The sequence below is a fragment of the Oryza sativa genome, chromosome 5 (assembly GCF_034140825.1).
Source record: "Oryza sativa Japonica Group chromosome 5, ASM3414082v1".
Taxonomy (NCBI): domain Eukaryota; kingdom Viridiplantae; phylum Streptophyta; class Magnoliopsida; order Poales; family Poaceae; genus Oryza; species Oryza sativa.
Window position 1 is genome coordinate 25,052,501 of NC_089039.1, and position 26,255 is coordinate 25,078,755.

A 26,255-nucleotide genomic window follows, 5' to 3' on the forward strand; every position below is an offset into this window, starting at 1 on the left:
TCGGTCGGCGAGCGTAATTAACGCGCACACGATACGATCTATCTCGACTGCCACAACCGCATATCCACCTCATGCGCCGCAAGCGGGCGAATGGAATTAGTGGAAGCGTGGGCGCGAGAAACGAGGGAGCGAGATAGCGAGTAACGAGGGAGCGAGATAGTGGGCACGAGAAACGAGGAGCCGGGCTCAGCGATGGCAAGGGTATAAAGCTATCGAGGAAAGGACTTGCTCCCTTCCTTTCGCCACTATTCCCCTTTCCTTCGCCGTTTGCGCCCTAAACTCTCTCTTTGCTGTGCCTCACCTTCGCCACACACACTCGTTCTCAACCCTCTCTTTCTCCAACGACATGGCACGGGGCTCCGCTCTGCTCGACGGTAGCGTACTACCGCCTTCCCGCATTGTGAGCGAGAGGCAGGCTGGGCTGCCGCGCCGCTTCATGCCGGAATCCGCCACCGGCCGGGAGATAGTGATGCTGGGCGAGGCGCGCCCAGCACCAGATTACCCGGGGCGGTCCATCTTCTTCCTCCCCTTCGCAATGGCCGGGTTGGTTCCTCCTTTTTCTTCTTTCTTTATGGATGTTCTGGAGTTCTACGATCTCCAGATGGCGCACCTCACCCCCAACGCAGTGATGACTTTGGCCATCTTCGCGCACCTGTGCGAGATGTTCATTGGGGTGCGCCCATCTCTTCGGCTGTTCCGGTGGTTCTTCACCGTGCAGTCGGTGTCGCCGCCGTCGGTGGTCGGTGGTTGCTACTTCCAGCCGCGGGGGCCGGTGTTGAACCGCTACATCCCCTGCGCCCTCCGCAAGAAGTGGGACGATTGGAAGAGCGACTGGTTCTACACCCCCCTTGCCAACGAAGCGCGCCTCCGACTCCCAAGCCAGCCCCCGGCGCCGGTCTCCAGCTGGCGGGCGCCAGTAGATCTGGGGGATGACTATGACGCCGTCCTCGACCGCCTGGCGGGCCTGCGATCTCAGGGGCTCACAGGGGCCATGGTGTACGGCGACTACCTCCGTCGTCGGATTGCGCCGCTCCAGCGGCGCGCTCGGGCCGCCTGGGAGTACACCGGGCCCGAAGACTACATGCGGACCCACCAGGGAGTCAGATGGGATTGGGCCCCCGAGGACTTCAAGATACTGGTCCAACGGGTGCTAAATCTCAACTCCGTGGATGCGTCTCTCATCCCCCACGGTATCCTCCCCCTCTGCAGCGACCCAGATCGCGCCTCCATCTTAACCATTATGACAGCGGTCGGGGCCTCAGAGGAGCAGGCTCCTAAGGGCTATGACAGCGCAGGTGGGAGCCGCCGGGGGGATCAATCTACCCCCGGAGGGGGTCGTGCTTCTGGGCCCCGCGTCGGGGGCTCGGGGAGCAACCGCCCTACCGACGCCCGGGGGAAGAGGAAACTGGGAGGAACACCTCCCCCATCTCCTCCCCGAGGGGGCGGGGCGGTGCGTGCCAGCAGCAGGCGCCCGGAGGGGGCCGCGCCAACCTCGCAGCCCGAGGGGGAGCGCAAGAAGAAGCGGCTGCGCAAGATGGGGGAGACAGAACCATCCCGGGGAAACCTAATTTTCCCTCCAAGGTGGTCATTTAACCGACCCCCTCGCAGGTTCGTCCCACGCTCATTGCGACCGTCTTTTCTTCTATTCCAAAAGCAAGTTTTTTCTTACCCATCCTGTTTGCCTTCTGGTTTTTCTTTCTGCTTCAGTGATGTCCCGTCACGTTCCTCCCGCCATCCCAAGTCCGGCCAATCCGAGGCCGAAGATCCGGCGGCCGCAGAGGAACGGAGGCGAGAATCTGACCGGCGAGAGGCCGCAGATCGCCTTCGGGAAGCTGAAGAGGCCGCCCGGGAAACCGCCCGGGCTCGCCAGGCTGAGGATACCGCTCGGGAGGAGGCCGCCCGGGCCCGCCAAGCCGAGGAAGCCGCTCGGGAGGAGGCCGCCCGGGCCCGCCAAGCCGAGGAAGCTGCTCGGGAGGAGGCCGCCCGGGCCCGCCAAACTGAGGCGATGGCGTCTTTCGAGGCAGCCCACGACAAAGCTGCTGGCGCGTCGCTTGGGCCTACTCCCTCGGGCGACGCTCAGGCGACAGCCTCCGGGGCGGCTCGCGACGAGGCCGCGGGCGGATCGCCTGGGCCCGCTCCCTCGGGCGACTCCCAGGACCAAACGGGTCCGGGGGACATCCCCGAGCTCAGTGCGTCTTCTGGCGGGCCGAGCCGCGTCGCATTTTCTCCAAGGCGGCTCTTCTCCTCGTCTTCTGCCGCCCCGCTGAGTGCCGAGCCCCTTCTGCAAGCCTTGGCCGCCGCAAACACCGCGGTGCTAGATGGATTTAGCGCCCAGGTGGAGGCCTTGCGAGCGGAACGAGCGGAGCTCGAGGCCGCATGGGCGCGCGTCGAGGAGGGGCGGCGCTCGGTGGACGCCATGGTGGAGGTGGGCCGTAAGGCTCACCGCCGCCACATCTCGGAGCTTGAAGCCCGCAAGGCGGCGCTGGCGGAGATCGCCCGAGAGGTGGAGGAGGAGCGAGAGGCCGCCCTCATCGCCACCACCGCGATGATTGAGGCGCAGGACTCCCTCCGCCTTCAACACGGGAGCTGGGAGGCGGAGCTAAAGAAAAAGCTCGACGCCGCCCAGGGGGTCCTTGACGCCGCCGCTGCCCGAGAGCAGCGAGCAACGGAGGCTGAAGCGGCGTCCCGGCGGCGCGAAGAGGCCCTTGAAGCCCGTGCCATGGCGCTGGAAGATCATGCCGGCGCCGTGGAGACCAGCTTGGCGGACCGCGAGGCCGCCGCCGCTATCCGGGAGGCGACGCTGGCGGCGCACGAGGCCGCCTGCGCCGAAGAGGAGTCCGCGCTCCGGCTCCGCGAGGACGCGCTTGCTGAGCGGGAGCGAGCTCTCGAGGAGTCCGAGGCCGCGACACAACGGCTGGCGGACAGCCTGTCCCTCCGCGAGGCAGCGCAGGAGGAGCAGGCGCGCCGCAATCTGGAATGCGTCCGCGCCGAGAGAGCCACGCTGGAGCAGCGGGCTGCTAACCTCGAGGCGCGAGAAAAGGAGCTGGACGCGAGGGAGCGCAGCGGCGGGGCGGCTACGGGCGAAAGCGACTTAGTCGCCCGCCTCGCAGCTGCCGAACACACCGTCGCGGACATGCAGCGCGCCCTGGACTCATCCACCGGGGAAGCCAAGGCCCTCCGCTTGTCGGGTGAGATAGGGCCCGGCATGCTTTGGGATGCAGTCTCCCGGCTGGATCGCGCCGGTCGGGAAGCGGGCCTCTGGAAAGGCCAGACAATTTCGCGCTCCACCAATCTGGAAGGCCTCGCCCCGCACCTTAGGAGGATGGCCTGGGCTGTCCAACAACTCCCCGAGGAGCTCGAGAAGACCATCAAGTCATCCTCGAGGGACCTCGCCCAAGGAGCGGTGGAACTCGTGTTAGCGAGTTACCAGGCCAGGGACCCCGGCTTCTCCCCATGGATGGCGCTGGAGGAGTTCCCTCCCGGGACCGAGGACGATGCGCGCGCGCGGGTCCGGGATGCCGCCAACCACATCGTCCAAAGCTTCGAGGGGTCGGCCCCTCGGCTCGCGTTCGCCCCCAGCTCCGACGAGGAGGGCGACGCCAGCGGTGAGGACGACGGTGGCGACGAGGCCGGCGACCCGGGCGCATTGGGATGAGCCCCCAGGCCCCCGCCAATCTCCAATTTTTTCTTTTTCTTTCTTCTTTTTGTATAGATCAACTTAATCTGCAATCAAAAATGATGAAAAATTTCTATGTTAACTTTATTTTGCTATGCATATGAGTTGAGGATGATTTGTGCCGTGGTCCTTTTGCATTTTAGCTTGATTTAAGGGCTCGTGCTCAAGTCCCGATCCTCAAATGGCTCGGGTCGGGGCTAGTGCCTGGGGAGATCCACATGTCGAGACTGGCCAGGCCGGGAACATGGTGACCGAGGGTTATGGGTGACCCGATTGTGGGTTTTTGCCGATTCCCCCCCGGAGTTCACCACGCCCCGGGGCACGGCTCGGTTCTGGGCCCCGCTTGGCGATTTTAGCTGACCGAACCGAGCCCCCGAGGGCAAGGTTGAGCACGAGTGACCTTATTTCAAGTTAAGATTCTTCAGAAGGAAAAACGGCACAGACACAACCTTTAGGAAATTGAAACTGCTTTTATTGAAATGCTGAAATAAGAAAAGTAAGGCTGTGCATGTGTGGTAGCCCCCGGCTAACCCTGCACACCCGAGGGGGGTGCGGGGTTAGCCCGAGCCCGAAACCTGACACCCGACCCCCCCCCCTCAGGGGTAGAAGCGACGAAGGTGTTCGATGTTCCACGGGTTTGGCAGCTCAGTGCCGTCGCCCGTGGCCAGCCGTACGGAGCCCGGCCGGGGGACGCCGATCACTCGATACGGACCCTCCCACATTGGTGAGAGCTTGCTCAGTCCAGCACGCGTTTGGACGCGGCGTAGGACGAGGTCGTCGACGCAGAGTGATCGGGCCCGGACGTGGCGCTGATGGTAGCGCCGCAGGCTCTGCTGGTAGCGCGCGGCTCGGAGGGCCGCGCGCCGCCTTCGCTCTTCCAAGTAGTCGAGGTCATCTCTACGAAGCTGATCTTGATCAGCCTCGCAGTACATGGTGGCCCGAGGAGACCTCAGGGTGAGCTCGGATGGGAGAACCGCTTCTGCGCCGTAGACGAGGAAGAAAGGCGTTTCCCCGGTCGCTCGGCTTGGTGTGGTTCGGTTTGCCCAGAGCACCGCTGGCAACTCCTCGATCCATGAATCGCCGTGCTTCTTGAGAATATTGAAGGTCTTGGTTTTAAGGCCTTTGAGGATTTCTGCATTGGCGCGCTCCACTTGGCCATTGCTTCTGGGGTGGGCAGGTGAGGCGAAGCAGAGCTTGATGCCCATGTCTTCGCAGTAGTCGCCGAAGAGTTCACTAGTGAATTGGGTGCCATTATCCGTAATAATACGGTTAGGCACTCCAAAACGGGCCGTGATGCCCTTAATGAATTTAAGAGCAGAGTGCTTATCGATCTTGACAACCGGATAAGCCTCGGGCCACTTAGTGAACTTGTCGATCGCAACATACAGATACTCAAACCCGCCCGGGGCCCGTTTGAACGGTCCCAGGATATCAAGCCCCCAGACAGCAAATGGCCATGACAGTGGTATGATCTGCAGGGCCTGGGCCGGCTGATGGATTTGCTTGGCGTGGAACTGACACGCTCTGCATCGCCGGACCAGATCGACTGCATCATTGAGAGCTGTCGGCCAATAAAATCCTTGACGAAAGGCCTTGCCAACCAGGGTGCGCGAGGCGGAATGGGCTCCGCACTCGCCCTCATGGATGTCAGCAAGAAGCTCAACGCCTTGTTCCTGAGGAATGCACTTCAGGAGGATTCCGTTAGCCGCGCGCCGATAGAGGGTCCCTTCTACCAGCACATAGCGTTTGGAAATGCGTTGTACGCGTTCACTCCCTTCGCGGTCCTCAGGTAGAGTCTTATCTGTGAGGTATGTTTGGATCTCAGAGATCCAAGCAATCAATCTAAGGGAGCTTGGAGCGCTCCCTTCGGGTCCCGAGGCCTGGACTCCGACGGGCCTCGGGGGCCGGTCAGGCGCATCCGTCTCCCCTAAGGGGTCGGGTCGCGCCGACGGCTGGGTAAGCCTTTCTTCAAAGGCGCCCGGTGGGGTCTGGGCTCGCGAGGACGCGAGCCGTGAGAGTTCGTCGGCTATCATGTTATCCCGTCTGGGCACATGCCGAAGCTCTATCCCGTCAAAATGGCGCTCCATACGCCGCACTTGGCGTACATAGGCGTCCATTTGCGGGTCAGAGCACCGGTACTCCTTACAGACCTGGTTAACGACCAGCTGGGAATCGCCTAACACCAGGAGACGGCGAATCCCCAGTCCGGCTGCCACCCTGAGTCCGGCAAGGAGTCCCTCGTACTCTGCCATATTATTGGTCGCTCGAAAGTCGAGGCGGACCAGATATCTAAGGACGTCTCCGGTCGGGGAGGTCAACGTGACCCCCGCACCGGCACCCTGGAGGGACAGAGAACCATCGAACTGCATTACCCAGTGGGTGGTGTGAGGCAGCTGCGAGGGGTTCGTGCTGGCCTCGGGGATTGAGACGGTCTCTGGAGCCGGGGTCCACTCTGCCACAAAATCGGCGAGGGCCTGGCTCTTGATAGCGTGGCGTGGTTCAAAGTGCAGATCGAATTCAGAAAGCTCGATTGCCCATTTTACCACCCGTCCTGTACCCTCTCGATTATGCAAGATTTGATCGAGGGGGTAAGACGTAACCACAGTGACCCTATGTGCCTGAAAATAATGGCGCAGTTTCCTCGAGGCCATCAGAATAGCGTAAAGCATCTTCTGGGCCTGAGGGTATCGGGTCTTAGCGTCCCGGAGGGCCTCACTAACAAAGTAGACAGGCCGCTGCACCCTTCGGTGGGGCCGATCCTCTCTGCTAGGGGCCGTATCCCCGGGGCGTTCTTCGTTCAAGTGGCCTTTCGGGGCGCACTTGTCTTCTGTGCCGATGACCTCGGGGTCGGAGGATGAAAGGGGCGGCCTTCCCTCAGTGGCCTCGGGGCCGTCCTGGGGGTCGGGGGCTCCTGGCATCGTCGGACAAGCGGGCAAAGGGCCAACTCCGGTCGTCAGGGGCCTCTGGCCTCCGTTCGGCTCGGGGGCCTCTTCTCCCTGCTCTTTCCCGGGTCGAGTCAGCACAGGGTTAGCCTCGGGGTCAAAGGGCGTTAAGTGCGGCCTTCCCGCAGTGGCCTTGGGGCCCTCCTGAGGGTCGGGGGCACCTAGCACCGTCTGACAAGCGGGCAGAGGGCCGGCTCCGGTCGTCAGGGGCCGTAGGCCACCGTCCGACTCGGGGGCCTCTCCTCCCCGCTCGCTCCCGGGCCAAGTTAGCACAGAATGGGGGTGCACGAAATGAGGATTGTCTTCATCGCGCTCCACAACCAACGCTGCACTAACTACTTGGGGGGTCGCCGCTAAGTAAAGTAGCAGGGGCTCATTTGGCTCCGGGGCGACTAGAACCGGGGGAGAGCTGAGATATGCCTTTAACTGAGTGAGGGCATGTTCAGCTTCCTCCGTCCAAGTAAACGGCCCCGAGCGCTTGAGGAGCTTAAACAAGGGTAGCGCCTTCTCTCCCAGCCTTGATATGAAACGACTTAGGGCGGCCATGCAACCGGTGACGCATTGCACATCCCTAAGTTTGCTGGGGGGGCGCATCCGCTCGATAGCTCGAATCTTCTCGGGGTTGGCCTCAATGCCTCGGGCAGAGACCAAGAACCCGAGAAGCTTGCCCGCAGGTACACCAAACACACACTTATCGGGGTTCAGCTTTATGCGGGCGGAGCGGAGGTTCTCAAAAGTTTCCACTAGATCTGAAAGTAAAGTTTCTTGGTTGCGCGTTTTTACAACCAAGTCATCGACATAAGCCTCAACATTACGTCCTATTTGGCTACCCAAAGAAATTCGAGTAGTACGTTGAAAAGTAGGACCTGCATTCTTTAACCCGAAGGGCATTGATGTATAACAATAGGTTCCTACGGGGGTAATGAACGCAGTTTTCTCCTCATCCTCCCTAGCCATGCGAATCTGATGGTAACCAGAGTATGCATCTAGAAAACACAAAAGGTCGCACCCCGCAGTGGAGTCGACGATCTGATCTATGCGAGGCAGGGGGTAAGGATCCTTAGGACATGCCTTGTTAAGGTCGGTGTAGTCGATGCACATCCGAAGCTTGCCGTTCGCCTTGGGAACGACCACCGGGTTCGCCAGCCACTCCGGATGGATGACTTCACGGATGAATCCGGCCTCCAGAAGTCTCGCCACCTCCTCGCGGATGAAGGCTTGACGTTCCGGGGCCTGCCGCCGTACATTCTGCCGGACCGGCCTTGCGCCCGGCCGCACGGCGAGACGGTGCTCAATCACCTCCCTGGGGACCCCGGGCATGTCCGCTGGTCTCCATGCGAAGACGTCAGCGTTTGCCCGCAGGAAGGAGACGAGCGCGTCTTCCTATTTGCCATCCAGAAGACCACCGATCCGTGTGGTCTTGGATGGGCCGTCGCCCAAGGCAACCTCCTTGACCGGGACCTCGTCGCATGTGGCAATCCGCTGCCTCGGGGCGGTGGGGGCGGAGGTGCCAAGCCTCTCGTCACCACCCTCGGGCTTGGTCGCAGCAGCGAGGTGGTCCGCGCGCTGCTCCATGCAAGCGAGCGCGACTTTAAGGTCGCCACGGACAGAGATGGGGCCACCGGGGCCCGACATCTTCATCTGGAGGTAGGCGTAGTGGACCGCCGCCATAAACTTCACCAACGCGGGCCTCCCCAGGACCGCGTTGTAGGGCAGACTGAGGTCCGCCACATCGAAGTTCACCCGCTCCGTGCGGAAGTTGGCTGATCCACCAAAGGTGACCGGTAGGTCGATGTGACCTAACGGCCATGTGTGCCCCGGCGTCACACCGATGATCGGTTGAGACGGCTGGAGCACCATCCCCGGGGCCTTGATAGCATCAAAGGCCGCGGGGGAAAGGATGTTGAGAGCCGCTCCTCCATATATGAGGACACGCCCCAACTTCACATTGCAGATGGTGGGGGAAACTACCATCGCAATCTGCCCTCCCCGGGCAACGCACGGTGGGTGGTCGGTCTGGTCAAAGGTGAGGGCCACCTCCGACCACCGCGCCCGACGCGTCGCCTCATGAGTAGGGGCCGCGGCGAGAAGCTCTCGCCTCATGGCCTTGAAACTCCGGCGAGAAACGTGAGCACACGCTCCCCCGTCGACAGTGGCAATGGTGGCCCCAGGTTCTTGGAAACCTAGGTCATCATCACCGTCATCGATGTCAACGGCGGGGGCCTTCTGTTTGGCCTCACTTCGCCGTTTACCGGAGGGAACTGCCGCGGACTTGCCCTCACGGCGTTCCTGCCTCCTGTCCTCCTCCCACTTCCTCGTTCGCTCAGCCAAGTTTTTGACTGCGCGACAGTCCGCGAGATCGTGGAGGGAGGTGTTGTGGACGGAGCACCACTTGCTGGCTGGGCGCTCCCTGCTGGGAGTACCAGCCTCTTTCTTTTTGTCGCTCGCAGGCCTCCCCTTTCGGGTGGCCCGCGGAGCGCCCTCGACGGCGAGGACGTGACCCTCGTCGCCGGAATGGACCGACCTTTTCTTCCTCCTCCTGTCACGCCACCCTGTCTGAGCGGCGGATCCGGGGGCGGCCGAAGCTGCCACACCGGAACCGGAGGGGTTCCAGGTCCAGGCCTCCTCCTTACGAGCCACTCGGTCCGCGAGCTGAAAAAGTTCTGCGGTAGTCTGGGGCTCTTTGGAGGCAATCTTTTCGAACATGCGGTTGTGCCGCACACCCCCCCTGAACGCGTAGATCACCGCGTGTGCAGGGATGCAAGGTATAGTATTGCGGACTTGGCAGAAACGCTGAATGTACGAGCGAAGGGATTCATCATCCCCTCGCTGTACTGCGTGCAAGTCCGCTTCTTCACCTGGGCGTGGATAGGTGCCTTGAAAGTTCATGGTGAACTGCTGGCACAGATCCTCCCAGGAGTGGACCGACGCGGGTGGCAGGTTCATTAGCCAACCCCGCGCCTGTCCCTTCAGGGCCATGGGAAAGAAATTCGCCATGACCCTGTCGTCTCCCCCAGCGGCCTCGATCCCGGTCGTATAGACCTGGAGAAACTCGGTGGGGTTGACGCTCCCATCATACTTCTCGGTGATGGTGGGCCGGAACCTTGGGGGCCAACGGACATTCCGAAGACTCGCCACAAAGGCTCTACAGCCAACACCACCAACCGGGGGCACGGAGGGCTGGTCCTCACGTCCATGTCGAGGTGACACCCTGGACGAAGAGGCACCCTCCGTTGCGCGGGGAGCACGCCGATCACTACGTCGGCGCTCGATGTCGAGGCGGGCATCCGGCTCTTCATGCTGATCCTCCCGAGTCGGAGGCGCCGACGAGGGAGTGGTAGCCGAATGGCGTGCAGCAGCCGCCGCTCGCCGCGCCCTCCGCCTTGATGACACAGAGCCGGTGGTGGCGGCGCCGGAGGTCCTGGTGGTGGCGGACCGTCCACCAGCACCCAGGCGCTGCTGTGCCGTCATGACCAAGTTGGCCACGTCGTCCAGCCATCGCTGGGCCGGAGACTCCGGGTCAGGGACGATGGGCGGGTGACGTAGGAGCGCGCCAACAGCCCGAAGTGCGCCTTGAGGCGTGCTGCCGTCGCCGTAGACGAGGAGGCGACGCTCCCCATCTCGCCGTTCTTCTGCACCACCCGCGACTGGCGATGCTGCGGATTTTTCGACCCTCTCGAGCGCCTCCCCCTGCTTAGGATTTTGTTGTGGAGGAGGTGGGGGCGTACGAGCTCGACGGCGTGGGTTTGGCTCCCCGTCGTCGCCGCTCACACTCGGAGAGAGGTCGTGCGCCTTTGCTTGCTCGGCCATTAGGCTGAACAAGGGAAACTTGGCGCACACGGAAGAGTATGAGAGCTCAGAAAACACACGCTGAGCCCCCTACCTGGCGCGCCAGATGACGGAGCTCGTGGCTCCTCACCGGGAGACCGCGCAGGCCCCCCTTTGCCAGTTCGGCCGGGGGCTTAGGGTGAGATCTCAAGCTCTCTCTGTATGTGGAAAGATCGCGTGCCAGGAAGAAACGCGAGACACGGACGATGTATACAGGTTCGGGCCGCTGGGAAGCGTAATACCCTACTCCTGTGTTTTTGGTGGATCTGTGTAAGAGCAAGTTACAAAATATCAACCAGCCCTCTCCTCTCCCGGGAAAATCCAGTCCCCTCTCTTTGTGGGCATGGTCCTCCTTTTATATCTTAAGGGGATACCACATGTACCCTTTTCTTTCCAAACTGGACTTTTCTTCTCTTTATGGACGGAGATTGGTATGGTTGCCGTCCGAATGACACTTCGATGGGACAGCCCACACCTACCTCCACTCCCGGCGGAGACAGGCGCAACGTGGGATCGTGGCTGTCTGTTGCTGACGCGACCAGTGTCAGACCGGTCACAGATCGGTCATTCTTGTCCTCTATGCGTCAGTTCAGCGATCTGCATGATCACCCTTCTTTTTGTAGCATCTTGCCTGTAATGGTTGGGATGAAGCCTGGTATTCATCTAACCAGGGCTAACGTGCCATCTCTAAGAGGTAACACGCTAGCTCCGGCTGGAGACGTGTGCCTAGAGGCTCTCGTCTTGACGGAACGGGGCGAGGCGTGCGTCAGACCGCCAGTCGCCACCTAACCGTTGATCTGACCGGTCTGTGACTGGTCACAGACCGGATAAAAGAGCGCGCTGCATTGCGCTGCATGCAGCGTGACACGCTTGACCAGACCGCAATAAATGCGGTTAGGTGAGCCCTACCGTGTTCACCCAACCTATGTACATAGTGCAAACCCCACAAGGGGTCGGGGCACCTTGGCCCTCGGGGCCGGGGCAGGGGCAACCCGACCCCCCCCTCGGGGAAATCAGGAGGAGGGCGGACACCTCACCCTCGGGCCCGACGTCCCCGAAGGTGCCAGGCCACGTGGGCGATTCAATCTGCCTCAAGCCTCCGGGCGCAATACTCCCGGTCCCATATCACCGACAATATATATATGTATATATATATGTATATATATATGTATATATATATATGTATATATATATATATGTATATATATATGTATATATATATATATGTATATATATATATGTATATATATATATATATATATATATATATATATGTATATATATATATATGTATATATATATATATATATGTATATATATGTTACTTCGCATTTATCCTAATACATTTTTTTGTATCTTGCAGAAAAGACGTGTTGTCGGAGTCGTCCGTCAAGCCTGAGTGGAAGAGCTAGCCCTAGAAGGAATTGGAGCAGGCAAGTGACGTAATAATATAAATGATTGTTATATTTGTAATGCAATTAATTAAGATTATTAGACCTGTAATTAGACTTATCATATAAGATTGTGTAGTGTTCTAATATTATTTGAGTTTTAATATAAGATTATTTTATTGCAAATTAGACTTAGTATGACATTATTGACTACGGAATTGGTGCGACTCCTAGCAATTGACTATTGTAGTCTTAATTAGACTTAGCATATACGCACGAAACACTTAGCATACATTACTATTTTAGTCTTAGCATGTAATATTATTTGAGTTTTAATATAATATTACTTTATTTGTAATTAGACTTGGTATGTAATTATTGACTACGGAATTGGTGCGACAAGTAGCAATTGACTATTGTAGTCTTAATTAGACTTAGCATATACGCACGAAACACTTAGCATATACATGACTATTTTAGTCTTAGCATGTAATATTATTTGAGTTTTAATATAAGATTATTTTATTTGTAATTAGACTTAGTATATAATTATTTACTAGCTAGGGTTGTATAATATACGTCACCTAGACTTAGCTTATATCACGATTTGTAATTAGACTTAGCACGTAAGGTTGTGTAGGGTTCTAATGTACGACATTTACACTTAGCATACATGACTTAGATTGTTAAAACATAAATGTCTCGTGACTTAGCAGATGTTTCTTGTATCAACAGATGGCTGACCGCGATGAGGAACAGATATTGTACGATACAATCGCGGAGGGAAGCAGCCAGTACTGGAATGAAGAAGAGGGGAACGAGGATCCAAACCAGTACTTGAACGAGGAAGGGAACGTGGAGAGGGATGCGGAGGGGAACCAGCAGGGGCACGTGGAAAGGGATGTGGAGGGGAACCAGGAGGAGGAGGCTAGTGGTAGTCAACCCTCCGTTGGACAGAAGAGGGCACGCGGGCAACGAGGTGCAGCGAAGAAGCTTGAGGGTCGGCACATCATAACGGAAGTGGAAGAAGATGGACGTCCTAGTGCCCCGGCCGAAGCCGCCAAGAACTATGTACGTCACAGCGGTTGGGTTGTGCGGGATAACGTGCCTGTCAGTACGGTGTACTGGCGAAGAACAAGGGCACGCGGAGATCATGAGAGCTTTGTCCTAGATTCGGAGAAAGAGATGCTGTGGACCACAATGCTCGAGACATTCACCCTTCCTGCGGGTACAGAGGACAAAGTGAAAAGGTGGACTCTGAAGAAAATGGCAGAACAGTTTCAGAGCTTCAAGGGAGATCTGTACCAGAAGTATATACTGAAGGGGCAGACACCGAACTTCGACACATTCCCAAAGCTAAGGGATCACTGGGACGAGTTCGTTGCATATAAGATAGGTGAACAAGGGCAGGCGATGATGGAAAGAAACAAAGAAAATGCCGCCAAGAAGAAGTACCATCACCACTTGGGGTCAGGAGGCTATAGCGTCGCGATGCCGAAGTGGGAGCAGATGGAGGCTAGCATGATTGAGAGGGGTATCGAACCGGCAACAGCCAATTGGCCGGAACGATCGAAGTTCTGGTACTATGCTCACGGTGGAACGCTCAACCCAGCTGATGGCTCACTGGTCTTCGGCTATCAGATACAAGAGGCTGCGCGACAACTAACAGATGCAGTGGAAGCCTCCTCTCAGGGCACGTTCCGACCAGACAGAGATAGGGACGAGCTGACACTCGCCCTGCAGACTCCAGAGCATCCAGGACGAACTCGAGGGAAAGGGGTGATTCTTTGGAAGATTGGTTTCAAGGAGGACATCCACACGTACAGGAGTCGGATGAGGAGCAAGAGAGATACCGAGGCGAAGATTGCAGACCTAGAGTTCCGGGTATCGAGCTACGAACTCAACATGCAAGAGGAGGTGGCAAGGAAGGTTGATGAACGCATGGCCGCACATCGGTCCCATGATCCCCAGCCGACCATTCCTCCTGCAATGGTGAGCCCGTCAGGAAACCGTAGCAGCTGCGCCTCAACGGGGCAGGTAGGATCACAGAGCATGGACGCCATACAAACACAGGACGAATCGACATGTCCCGTTGATGACATCACTCAGCGGACACCATGTGAGCTGCATATTCCTTTCAAGAACTTATCAATAAAGGTAAGATTTAGCCATTCCGCTAGTTGCTGCTTATATATGTTGATTACTAATAAATAATCTCTCACAACATGAAGGTGGCGTCGGGCATGGCCATCCCAACGGACCCTTCAGGTACTTACCACTGCAGGCCGATTCCAGCAGGATACTCCAAGGTCAAAGTTGAGTTGGTCGAAGGCGCGTACGAGGACCTCGAGCTGGATTACCCTGCAGGAGACGGTGAGACGCATCTACGAGACACATGCCATGCCATTATTCTATGGCGCAGGCGGTACATCATCCTCCCTGGGCGACAAGCGGCGTCTCGTGCACCATCTCCTCCGGCTCCGCCATCTCCTCCTCAGGATCCTGCACCGTCTCCTCCTCATGCTCCGCCAGCACCGTCTCCACCGCAGGCTCCAGCATCGACTCCTCCTCAGGATCCTGCACCGACTCCTCCTCGTGCTCCTACACCTACTCCCCCGCAAGCTCCTCTTCCGGCACCTTCAAAGTCAAGGGCCCCCCCAGCTCCACCGCTTGCCCACACAAGGGCAACAAAGAAGGCGAAAGTTGACGCCGCCAAGAACAAGGACCCGGGGTACGATTGCACGCAAGAGGAGCTTGACGCTTACGTTGCATCAGAAGTCAAGAGACAATTCAAGCCTCGAAGTCCAGAAAAGAAGATTCCTATAGACCCCAGTGTCAGGAACTTCTTCAGGGGTATGTCTGCATCTGTCAAGGAGGCCATCAAGCTATCGGACTATGAGCGAACGCTGAAGAAAGCATCTTCTGGAAAGTCCAAACCAGTCCCTCAGCTTGGAGAGCAACCAAACCAGGAGATCGAGCCGTTGGTGACCGGTAAAGAAATGACGATAGAACAATTTATTACTGACACCGGTCTAACTACGGATCAATTGCTAGAAGTCGCACCAATCGAAAAGGCGGAAGTGAAATACATGTACGAACTCGGTAAACCGCTTGTCAAGCCTGAGCTGCTGCAGTCCCTACCCACACAAATGTACAAGTTCCATCAGCTGTACATGGAGATGAGCGCCACCGGTAGAGAGATGATCGGAGCGAGGATCAGGGACACGGACTTCTTGCAAGGAGATGACATTCTCTGGATCAATTTCAGGGGAATCTACGAACTATACCAGCTGGACGCCCTCGACGTCTCTATTATGAGTTGCTGGATTTTGTAAGTATATCGTTCAGTTAGATTTCTTACTATACGTCTCCTTTAATTAATTAGGTCCTTGTATATAAGTAGACCATAGAAAATAATATACTCCCTTTTATCGTTGTAGAATGGAGATTCAAAGGGCCCGACGGCGGAGGGTTTTCGATACTGGATTCATCGACCCTCGGAAAGTAAACGTCGCAATGCTCGACCAATATCCACAAGAAACAGAGGACAATCTCGTCCATCTCCTGAAGGCGCAGCATTACAAGACGTTCATACTGTTGCCATACAACACAGAGTTAGTTTAATTTTACTGTCTTCCTACATACCAAATTTCATTCCCGTACGAACTTGCTAAGTGTTTCATATGTAATGCATCCCACGCACATTGCAGATTCCACTGGGTGCTTTTACTCATCGACCTGGAGGCCTGCACCGTCAACGTATATGACTCAATGGATAAAAAAGAGTCTACGTTTGACAAGGTTTTCGAACTTATAGACAGGTACCGTCATAAGTTCCTTTGTTAATTAAGAAAATCTTGTTATGTTAATTGCTACTATGAATCATAGCTTTAAACTCCATGTAGGGCTTGGTATCGGTTCCGTCATTTGGTCCGCGGCAAATGGAGAGAAAGACTTAGGCGGAAGTTCAAATTTCCTGTGAGTACACATGCTCTACATTTATATTTCTCCGATTCAAATACATACAAGTGTATATTAATTAGATCTCTCGTTGTTTGTCATTTATTTGTAGTGCGCAAAGCAAAAGCAAGGAACTAACTTGTGCGGCTATTACGTGTGCGAGTATTGCCACTGCCTTGCAGACCAAATCATCACCACAAGAGAGCTCGATGTACGTACAAATAAATTCAAAATTTCATTACGTAGCGATTTCTTGTTTAATTACTAATCAATTTCATACATTCATGTAGTTTATTCGCATGAGGGATAACCTAACCACACACAAGGAATTTATCGCGGCGGTTCAAGAACAACTCATGGGATTCATCAACGAAGAAATCCTTGATCCCAAGGGTGAATTCTACTACGACGGAAACACAATTCACCGGTCCTTAGCTTCTGAGCTAGCAGCGAGTACTACTACGTCGAAATCGTAGCTAGCTAGGACATATAATGGATTGTAATTAATACATGACTACATATGTTTCTATATGCATGTGTACACATTTTCTATAATGTAAATATATTTTGTTCATATATATATCTATATACATATGCATTTGCATAACATATATATGTATAAATACATATATATTATGCATGTATATACATATAATATAATATAATATAATATATATATACATATATATATATGTATGCATATATATGTATTGAAACATATATATGCATGGTTTATATATATATATATATATATATATATATATATATATATATATATAAACCATGCAGCAACAGGGGCATGCAAAAAAAAAAGGTCAGCTCGATCTTTAGTCCCGGTTGGTGTTACCAACCGGGACTAAAGATCGATCTTTACTCCCGGTTATTTCACCCGGGACTAAAGATAGCGATCTTTAGTCCCGGATTGGTACTCCCGGTTTGGAAACCGGGACTAAAGGGGGGTTACGAACCGGGACTACAAAGGGTTTCTCCACCAGTGATAAGTAATTAATTAACCAGCAAATGGGTTGGTGTAGCATTGAATTTCCGTTGCAACGTCTTAATCCAACCAATGACGATAAATATATATATATAAGAGACTTCATGTGAAATTGGGACAGAATCAACTTCAATTCCATCCAATTTCTTCCAGCTGTCTGATGAAGATCAGAAGACATGATCTCCTGGGGATTGGACGCATCAGGAACTCGAGCCGAAACATGGATTAAACCACCCTAAGGGACAACCAACGGGAGTGGGTAAGCCAAGCTACAGCTCGTCGGAGCAGCAGGTCACCCGGACACGGCGACGGCTAGGATCCGACGCAATTAGGACGCCATAGATGCGCATCTCACCGACATGGCACTCGTGTGTTTTTTTCTCATCGCCTATGCTCAACTCAACCAGTTCTGATAATACCGTAACGAGCTTAGCATGATAGGCTCGCTGATGGGATGAAGAGAAATGGGAACAATTGGCTCGTTTTTGCCTTGGGTTAGCTTTTGGATGTGCGGAAACAAGCTGAGGCAACTAATTAATGGACTAGAATATAGCTTGTCTCGCCTTCTTTGCCACGGCCTATACGACCTGCTTTCCGTCATTCCTTGTATGACAAATATCAAAGCTAAAGAATCAGTTACCGATGCCGATATTGCTAAACATCTCTCCACAATTTTCTTTCTCAATCTCGCACGTTTTTTCAGCCAATGATTTTCCTTGAGATCCGTGTCATGCCCATGATACCACACTAAATTATTAGTAGCTTAATCGTATCGATCATCCGGATTAGATTAGAGATTTCATGCGCAGGATTTTTCACAATTTGCTTCTTTTGAAATATTTATTTCGCAAATATACCTCTGAAAAAACTTAACGTAGAAATGGTCCTTTTTAGACGTCAGAGTGGCTGGCGCCGTCCTCCTACCGATGTGGCGGGGCGGTGCTGAGGTGGCATGGGGAGCGCGCCAATGTGGTTGGGGCCTCCCCCCCCCCCACCCCAGCGCCACCATTTTTCTCCTCCCTTGTCCTCTATAGTGTAGAAGAGAGAGATATCCAACATTTTTATATTTATTTTCACACTTAGGAGCACATAAGAACCAACCATGGAAAAAATAAACTCAAATAAACAAAATATGTGACATCTAGAATTTTCTAAATATCTACCGAAAATGGGTGTCATTTATTAAAACAGGCGTAACTTTCTCATACGGACTCGGAATCAAGCAAATAATATATCTACGGACATCTATAGAAAAAGTTACTGAATCGAGCCGAAAAAAAGACTTGAAGCTCATCCACCCTGCGATGAATCACAATCACAATCCCCAACTCCCAAATCATTCACAATCCTCAATCCCCAATCAAACACATCACAGAACAAGAAACATTGAAGAACATCACAGAGATCTGTCACTAACACAGAAATCATTGAAGAACATTGAAGAACAGGGAGGGCGCCGCCACTGCCTCTCGACCCGCCGTCGGGCCGCCACCACCTCCCCTCCCGCCGCATGCCACCTCCCGCTGCTGCCACCTAATTTTAGGTTTAAATCTGGACATACATTATCTCCAGATACAAACTCAAGATTAAGTGTTTCTTTAACAGAGGGAGAATACAGATGACATGACCGGCCTCATGTGCCGCCCCTCCCCGGATCTGGCGAAAGGGAGGGTTCCTCCCACCGCCTCTCGTAGCCACTGCCGCCTCCCGCCGCCACCGCCGCAGAGGCGGCAGCGGCGGCGGAGGGGAGGGCACCGCCCGCCGCCCGTGGGGAGAGAGAGAGAGAGGCGCGGGATTGGATGAGAGCGAGAGAGAGAGAGAGGCGGATGTGAAGCGATGAGACCGAGAGAGAGGGGCTCAGCGACTCGGTCTTATCCTCTCCCTCGGTCTTATCCGCTCCTCGGCTCGGCTCAGTTTAAAAGGAACCTATAATTTATAATAGGTGCTGGTTTTTAATATTAAAGGTTCCGTTTTTAAAAAAAACGGTATAAAATATAATATGTGCCGGTTTTTATTTAGAATCGACACCTATAATTACTTAAAGGTGTCGGTTTTTTGCGATTTTAACCCGTGGAGGTGGGAAAAGGCACCTATAGTGGCGACACTTATTTGATGTTTTGTAGTAGTGCATCCAATTTCTTTCGGTCTGCTAGCAGGAGAAGTGTGTAAGCTAGGGAGCTGACAAGGATCATGCAGTGATCTACTGGGTATTGGACGCATCAGGAACACGAGCCGAGACATAGATCGATTAAACCAACCTAAGGGACAACCAGGAGCGAGTGAGATCAGCAACAACTCTCCGGAACAACATGTCGTCCGGGCACACTATCTAGGATCCGAGGTGGCTACGCCGTCGTAAAGGGACATGCCTTGCTAGCCTTGCATGGTGATACGAGCATCTCCAGTATATGAGTAAAATCGAACCATGTTTGATAAAAAAAAAATACAACACACTGTAGCAACCGACCAACTGTACGTATCAGAGCAAAAATCGATCACAAAAGAAGACTCAAACTCAACAACGAAAAGGTGGTATGCAGCCGTTGGTCCCACGATCGATGTCACACATTGCAGCCAACGAATCAAAATTTTGTTCGACCATGCTAATCGAACCAGGACTGCAGGTTCCTACGTATGCCAGTTGATATATGTCTCGTCGGCCGAACAGTGTAAAGTACGGCGAGCTCTATGTGGCCATGCTAGGTACGGGTGTAAATGGTAAGCCGCAAACCCACTTATAGATCAAAATAAACAGATTTACGGCTTATTTTGATTTATAAGTGGATTTCGTAGATTAGCTACTTACACTCGTAATACTAGGTTATCTGTAGTGTAGCATAATGTATGAATTTACATGTGTCATCGATAAGACAGCCATCCGTATCACTTCTCTGGGTAATCTGGTTTGGGGGTTCTTAAGCACTGCCGAACCAAAATGAGATCAGGAGAGGCACAACCTTTTCATTGATCACTGCGCCATCTGCCTACAAGGCTACAACCTAGTTGTTGATGAGCTTTTGTTGATAGAGAAGTATTAAATATAAACATTTATGTACATACCTCTTCTATTTGGTGAGAAATAAGCAATTGCATCAGCGGTAATTTTTGTTATGCGTTCGCACAGTTACATGGTATGCAGTACGTTAACCTTGCCGATATTTTGGTTAATTTGTAAAATAGTCCCCTCTTGTATCTAACTTAAATCCATATAATACACCACACGCACAAATTGTCTCCCATTCTTCCCTATCTTTGTTTTAACAATTTAGTCACTGGGTTGCTAATCCAAATGGTAATAATAAGTAAACAATGTAGCACCCACCCACCCGTTCGGTAAGTAATTAACCAACAAAAAGGGAGGATTGGTGTAGCACTGAATTTTTAGTCACTATTAGTGAGCGTGCACGTGCAAGGCACGTCGATACTATTGAATGGAGTTAATTTTGAAAGAGTATTCAGTCTTGGTACTAACAAAAATATGTGTATTCGTAAATATGTGATTATTCCATATAGCTCTAAAAAAGGTTGAGATTGTTTTAAATTGCTGAAACACGTTGGAATGTTCGATTTGAACATAATTCTTTGTAAACTTGAACTCCAATTCATTTACACCGAAACAATGTCAAACATCAGTTTTCAAGTATCCATTCATTATTTTACAAATATTACAACTTACAGAGGCTAAAAAAAATCAGAGACCATTTATCTATCAGACGCTTATTTTGTGTGAAAAAAATCAAGCGATTTTCAATGGATAATAGACAGTCGCACACCACTTCTGAGTTCTTACATGCATATCCTAATGGCATAGATTGGCCGATCGCCGATGGCAGTATAAGCATACACAAGGACAAACTATAACTACACTAAATGAATGGCATAACATGAACTAATTTTTTGATTTAATTAGATTAACATTCTCATTTTCAGCCTGTGCTTGCTGCCGACGCTGTTGGCTGACTGCTTCCTCATGCTGAAGTAGCCCTGGTAGCTCTGCAACGCCCTGCTCACTGAACACCCAACGTCGGTGCGTAAAGACTGGATTTTCTTTTGTTAGTTCCTGAGATCTTGTCAGGTTTCAGAATTAAGCATTTGCTAGTAAGTTCAGTTGATGCCAGCTACTGAAGTTTCTAAATTCATCACCTTTAGCTCAATCTCACCTCTGATGAAACAAGGCATGGCTTCATAAGCTGCTTGCCCTCTGCACGTAACCGCTATGGAACCACGACAGTGTGTTCCGTCACCTGTTAATGTGTCTCATTCTGGAACTGAATCTGTCAAGGGGGGTAGTACTTTGGTCAGATATTTGAACCTCAGACCTGCAGTGCACATATTATGAATTTCGATGCTGAAACTTCTTACGCAAGCAACAACTCATTGTAGGCCCCTCAGATGTTGCTTAGCAAAGTCCTCATGTAGAGATATATATATATACAAGTTGCAAAATGAAATTATTTTGCTTAACAGTATATACACTACTGAAATAGTGATAGCAAAGCACTATATGAATTGGCATTAACACTCCAAATATTATGTAGTGAATCAGGCAACATGATCAATCAAAGGTAATTAGAAGGTTAACAAATAGTATATTCCTTATGAATTACGATGTGATTCAAATACTCTTTTAAATTCCTCTTATATGGTCAATATTGTTAACCTTCGTGTGGTTGATCCAATAACTGAAGGACATGTAATGTTGTTATATGGGTCACTCAATTAATTCCCTTTTCTGGCTATTATATATGAGAATCGACAATGATTTCTGACATCAATGCAATATATATGTGTTAAAGGGTCCTTTTAAGATCATATGCCACCAAACCACTACTGAATACGGCACTGAATAGAAGAATTTAGTCATTTATGCATATTTGTTGCATTTTTTATCCATTGAGAGTATATAATTCGATATATAGCTCAAGTTATTTATTACCTGAGAAGTTTTTGGACATCTGCCATTTGACATTGTAAAACACCATGGTGACTTGATAATTCCTGCCAAACAATTGATTTAATCAGCATCTGAATATCATAGATAAGAAGCAGGAAACAAGAAATATTGTAAGTTGTTACATCATCCTTGTTGAATTGTTTCGATGTACCTCTCCAATCTGAGCCCCTGCAATATATCGGATTCAATGTCACGTGCAAAATATGAGCACCGTAAGAAAATTCAGCAAACATTATAGTGTCAGCGTTAATCGGGCCATACATGATGCATACCTTCAAGGCAATGGCATAATAATAATAATCGTGAAAGCAACAACTCTATTTGGCCAACCTCCAACCAAGCCGTAGTAAACAACTAAAGATAAGGCCAGCAGTAGGCCGGCCTTATTGAGATAATCCAATATAAAGTTAAGGATATATATCGCCTGCTTCAATCCCAGCACTTAGTAAAAGGATAATATTTCCAGGGTCATTTTGATGATCAAAAGATTGTTGGATTACAATAAGCATAGGATTGAATTGATAAATAGCTTTGCAAGTACTTCCTGAAGCAATTCTGATGACATCACCTTATACTAAAAGAACCATCTTAATTTCTAAATTATGTACTACAAGCATTTTTAGGATTAGATAGTTGTAATGTATTACAAGCATTTTTAGGACTGGGTAGTTTCAAACATAGATATAGAGCCTGTTTTGAGTCTACATTCAATACCAAATGTGCAAGTTTTGAAGTACATGATGACCAAATGATCAAGAACCAGATCGTCCAGTGCCAAACCCAAGTTTAAACCATCAGAAACAAATGCAGAGATAAAAATGTTCAGATTTCAGAAGATGAGATGACAAAGCTTAACCTGTTGGAAATCATGGCAGATCGAAGACACCAAGGCCTCTGTGGACCATGTGATCGTCAATGACAATGACCCATCATTGAACTAAAGTCAAGATGTTAATCTTCATGCCTTAAATAAGTACATTTATTTAGTGAAGTTACAACCAGGGTTTTCAAGTTTCTTTGAGTTTGAATTCCAAAACTGGTGCATTAAAGTATAATTTTGCTCACCTGAACATGCATGTTCAGGACATCATATCAAGCTCAAGAGAGTCAACTTAGGCATGCCACTCCTCATGATCTCATAACTTTCCTGTAAAGAAACAAATATAATAATTAAATTTTACATGAAGCACAGGAAAAAAAAACTATAATCGCTTGGCTGAAATGGAACTGATCCTCTTTGGCCATCATCAAAGCATAGATAAACCTCAAATGAATCTGATGGCAAACAAGATGAACCAACCAAAAAAATTCTGAACAATATATGTTGTCCCTAGAGAGCAATAGCCAATAGATAGTCAGGAGATAAAAATTGACATCTCTATTGGACTTTTCACACAGTAAACCCTAAAAAACAAATGATCAGCTCTAGCTGGTGTGCTCTTTGCTTCAGAGGTACACATAGCTTTTGTTGACGATCACTAAAGCTTATTTGACAGCACATATAAGTTAATAGGAAAAGCAAACTATAAATCGTAACCATCAAACTTAATAAATCTATCGCTAGATGATCTTGGCTAGATTATTCAGTTTGACATGCTATTCTTCAAGAACATCGAGCAACTACCGGTGTCGATAAAATATCATATATCTAGTTTTTGTGAGAGGCAAGTGTTGAAATTGACCTGCTAAGTGATCATGGAGGAGACAACCATGTAGAATACTGGCACACTCCTAAGTAGTTGGCAGGGCAGGCACCTCACTGGCGGATAGAACCGCGTCCTGTTTCCATGCACCATCTGACCCATCAATACACTGAGTAGAAAAAGGTTAAAAAATAATTAAAAAAGACAAATCTAGATAGGAAATCATGTTCCTTTCACAGGGTCCAGATGAAATGAAAGGTATGAACTTACAATTTGGCAGAAGATGGAGTGATTAAAAGCATAAATACAATCTGAAAAAAGATGAAGTGATTAACAAACACACACAAAAAAATTTTTGCAATGGACGAAGAGAAGAGACATGTCATGATCTGATTGTATCTCGATGTAGTAAGAAAAGATCAGAGCAGCCAGGCAGTAGGAAGAATTGTTAGAATTAATTAACCATATGAGCTTGCATAGACCACATATAATTGAAATATGGATGTATGAGAAAACATCAAACAACAATCCCCATATACATGTACAGGATTGACCTACATGACCTTAAGTCACCTTGCTAATTCAAGTAAATAATTAAGAGTAAAGTTAATGTCAGTGCACATCTAACCAGATTGCTATATAAATGCAATGCCATACAGCTATGAGAATTTCATGATTGATGCATCACTACTATTGTTTACTTTATAACTCTGTAAATAGAGCACAAATGTTGAGCGCAATGCACTGTTTCGGTGTATATTGCCATTATCAGATCCTTACTATCCTCCCAACAAATGAAAATATTGTACCCAACAAAGATCCGAGGCGGCGGCGGGGTAGGGTGAGCGGCGTGGCCGCGTGGGGATGGCGGAGGGCGGAGGTTAGATGCGCTTTTTTTTTTTGGCGTTCTTTTTTTTTATCGGCGTTTTTTTTTGTGCGTGACGTGGTCCGCGCGGATGGTGCGGTTTGTTTTGAGCCGGATGACAGGTGGGTCCCACGCGACTGTAGATCCGAAAGATTGTAGGATTGTGGATGAACTCGTACTTTTTATATTATAGATAAATATATATATATGTGACATCGATCGTATCAGATTGCTGGGCATGCAGAAACACATTTAACTTTCATTCACCTTAGTTTGCTAAGAGGAGAGGATCAAACGAACGTTGGTCTCATATATAGGAATAGGACGCATCATGACACAAGCCATAGCTCGATCTGATGGTCAGGCACAATATATGTGTGCTTCCTACGCTAGGATGAACGCTGATGCAGCAAGTTCATTCGCTTCCGGTTCCTAGACTGAAAGGTGAGAGAGAGTTAACTGAAAAAGTGTGGCCTCTTCGTTGGGCCAAACGAGAAAAGAAGAAGCTAGCAACCGGAAGGGGAGCTGCCAACCTGTATCACCGACCTCACTAACCAATTAACCTGGTCTATTTTGTTCTTGCGTTGTCAACAAATTTTATTGCCAGAATTTTGGTAACCAAAAACCCAACCAGCAAAGCCAAACTGGAGATTTCAGTTGCATGTCAACTACAAACATATACTCCCTCCGTTCCTAAATAATTGACGTCGTTGACTTTTTTAAACATGTTTGACCGTTCGTCTTATTCAAAAAATTTTGTGGAATATGTAAAACTATATGTATACATAAAAGTATATTTAACAATGAATCATATGATAGGAAAAGAATTAATAATTACTTAAATTTTTTGAATAAGATGAACAGTCAAACATGTTTAAAAAAAGTTAACAGCGTCAAATATTCAGAGATGGAGGGAGTAATAGCTACCTTATTAAAAAAGTTGTATTTCTACCTATGCACCTACCTAGACAACAGTGATAAAATAAAGAATCAGTTATGCACACGCTTCTTCTATTTGGTTAGAAATAAGCCGTGTTCATCATAGTGCCATCAGCAACGCCATGTAACTCAGCTATGCCAAAAATATCCTTTGATATGCTTTGCTTTGCCATTGGCATTCTCATGTGCAGCACTGGATCAGGATCCTCTACAGTCAACTGTACATACCGTGCTATTGTCACTGACATGTAGGTCCGATGATCCCTGGACCCACATATTAGTAACAAAGGCACGATGCATTAACTGCAGAGGATCTCAATTCGTATAGCACTACCTAGTGCATCATCCGCTGGGTAGCAATAGCATACATATTTTTAAGTTGTTTTAATTAGGCTTTATTAATTATAATACTACTATTACGTAATAATTAGAGTATACATAAAAAAATATTATATTTGCTATGGTTGCCTGGTATACACTATTTTTAACTGTGGCGAATTTTTTCATTAATTAGTAAATAATCTGCCTTCCTCTTCAAAAATCCACAGTGCATCACAACATGCACAAATTGGCTCTTAATATATCCGTTTAACAATATAGTCAGTGGGGTTTTTTAAAAGCTTTTAATCAGTGTAGTTGTTAATCAAAACCACAAGTAGATAAGTACTAAACGACATAGCACTCACTTGATGCTAAGTAATTAACCTGCAATAGAGGTTGGTGTAGCACTAAATTTTTAGCCATCACTACGTGCACCTATATATATACATCTTGCCTTGACACAACGCATAAATACGCGACTTCATGAGGTTTGGGGGAAGAACCAACTTCTCCATCCCTTCACTTCAGTTTCCTAAGAGAAGAGAGTACTGTGTGCAAGGAGGAAGCCAGTGAGAGGGGTCGGATTCACGCCATGTGTGATCTCATCGGAATAGGACGCATCAGGAACTTGAGCAAAAGACGGTGACAACCCCAAAGTACGAATAGTGAATCGCCCGCTAAGATGAAAGCTAGCGAGGACGGCTTGTCTGTTCTGTTCCGGTTCCTGTTAAGTGTGCAA

General features: G+C 50.2%; 2 long non-coding RNA genes across 2 annotated transcripts; both read right to left on the reverse strand.

Moving 5' to 3' along the window:
• Positions 1-20,521: 20,521 nt before the first annotated feature.
• Positions 20,522-21,794, reverse strand: LOC136356711 (uncharacterized). The gene is made up of 2 exons (XR_010741636.1): positions 21,731-21,794; positions 20,522-21,113 (listed from the first exon to the last, which is right to left on the reverse strand). It is a non-coding gene; the product is annotated as an uncharacterized lncRNA (long non-coding RNA).
• Positions 21,795-22,138: 344 nt separating this feature from the next.
• LOC112938979 (uncharacterized) lies at positions 22,139-23,672 on the reverse strand. The gene is made up of 3 exons (XR_010741635.1): positions 23,431-23,672; positions 22,814-22,895; positions 22,139-22,712 (listed from the first exon to the last, which is right to left on the reverse strand). It is a non-coding gene; the product is annotated as an uncharacterized lncRNA (long non-coding RNA).
• Between the last annotated feature and the right edge of the window lie 2,583 nt (positions 23,673-26,255).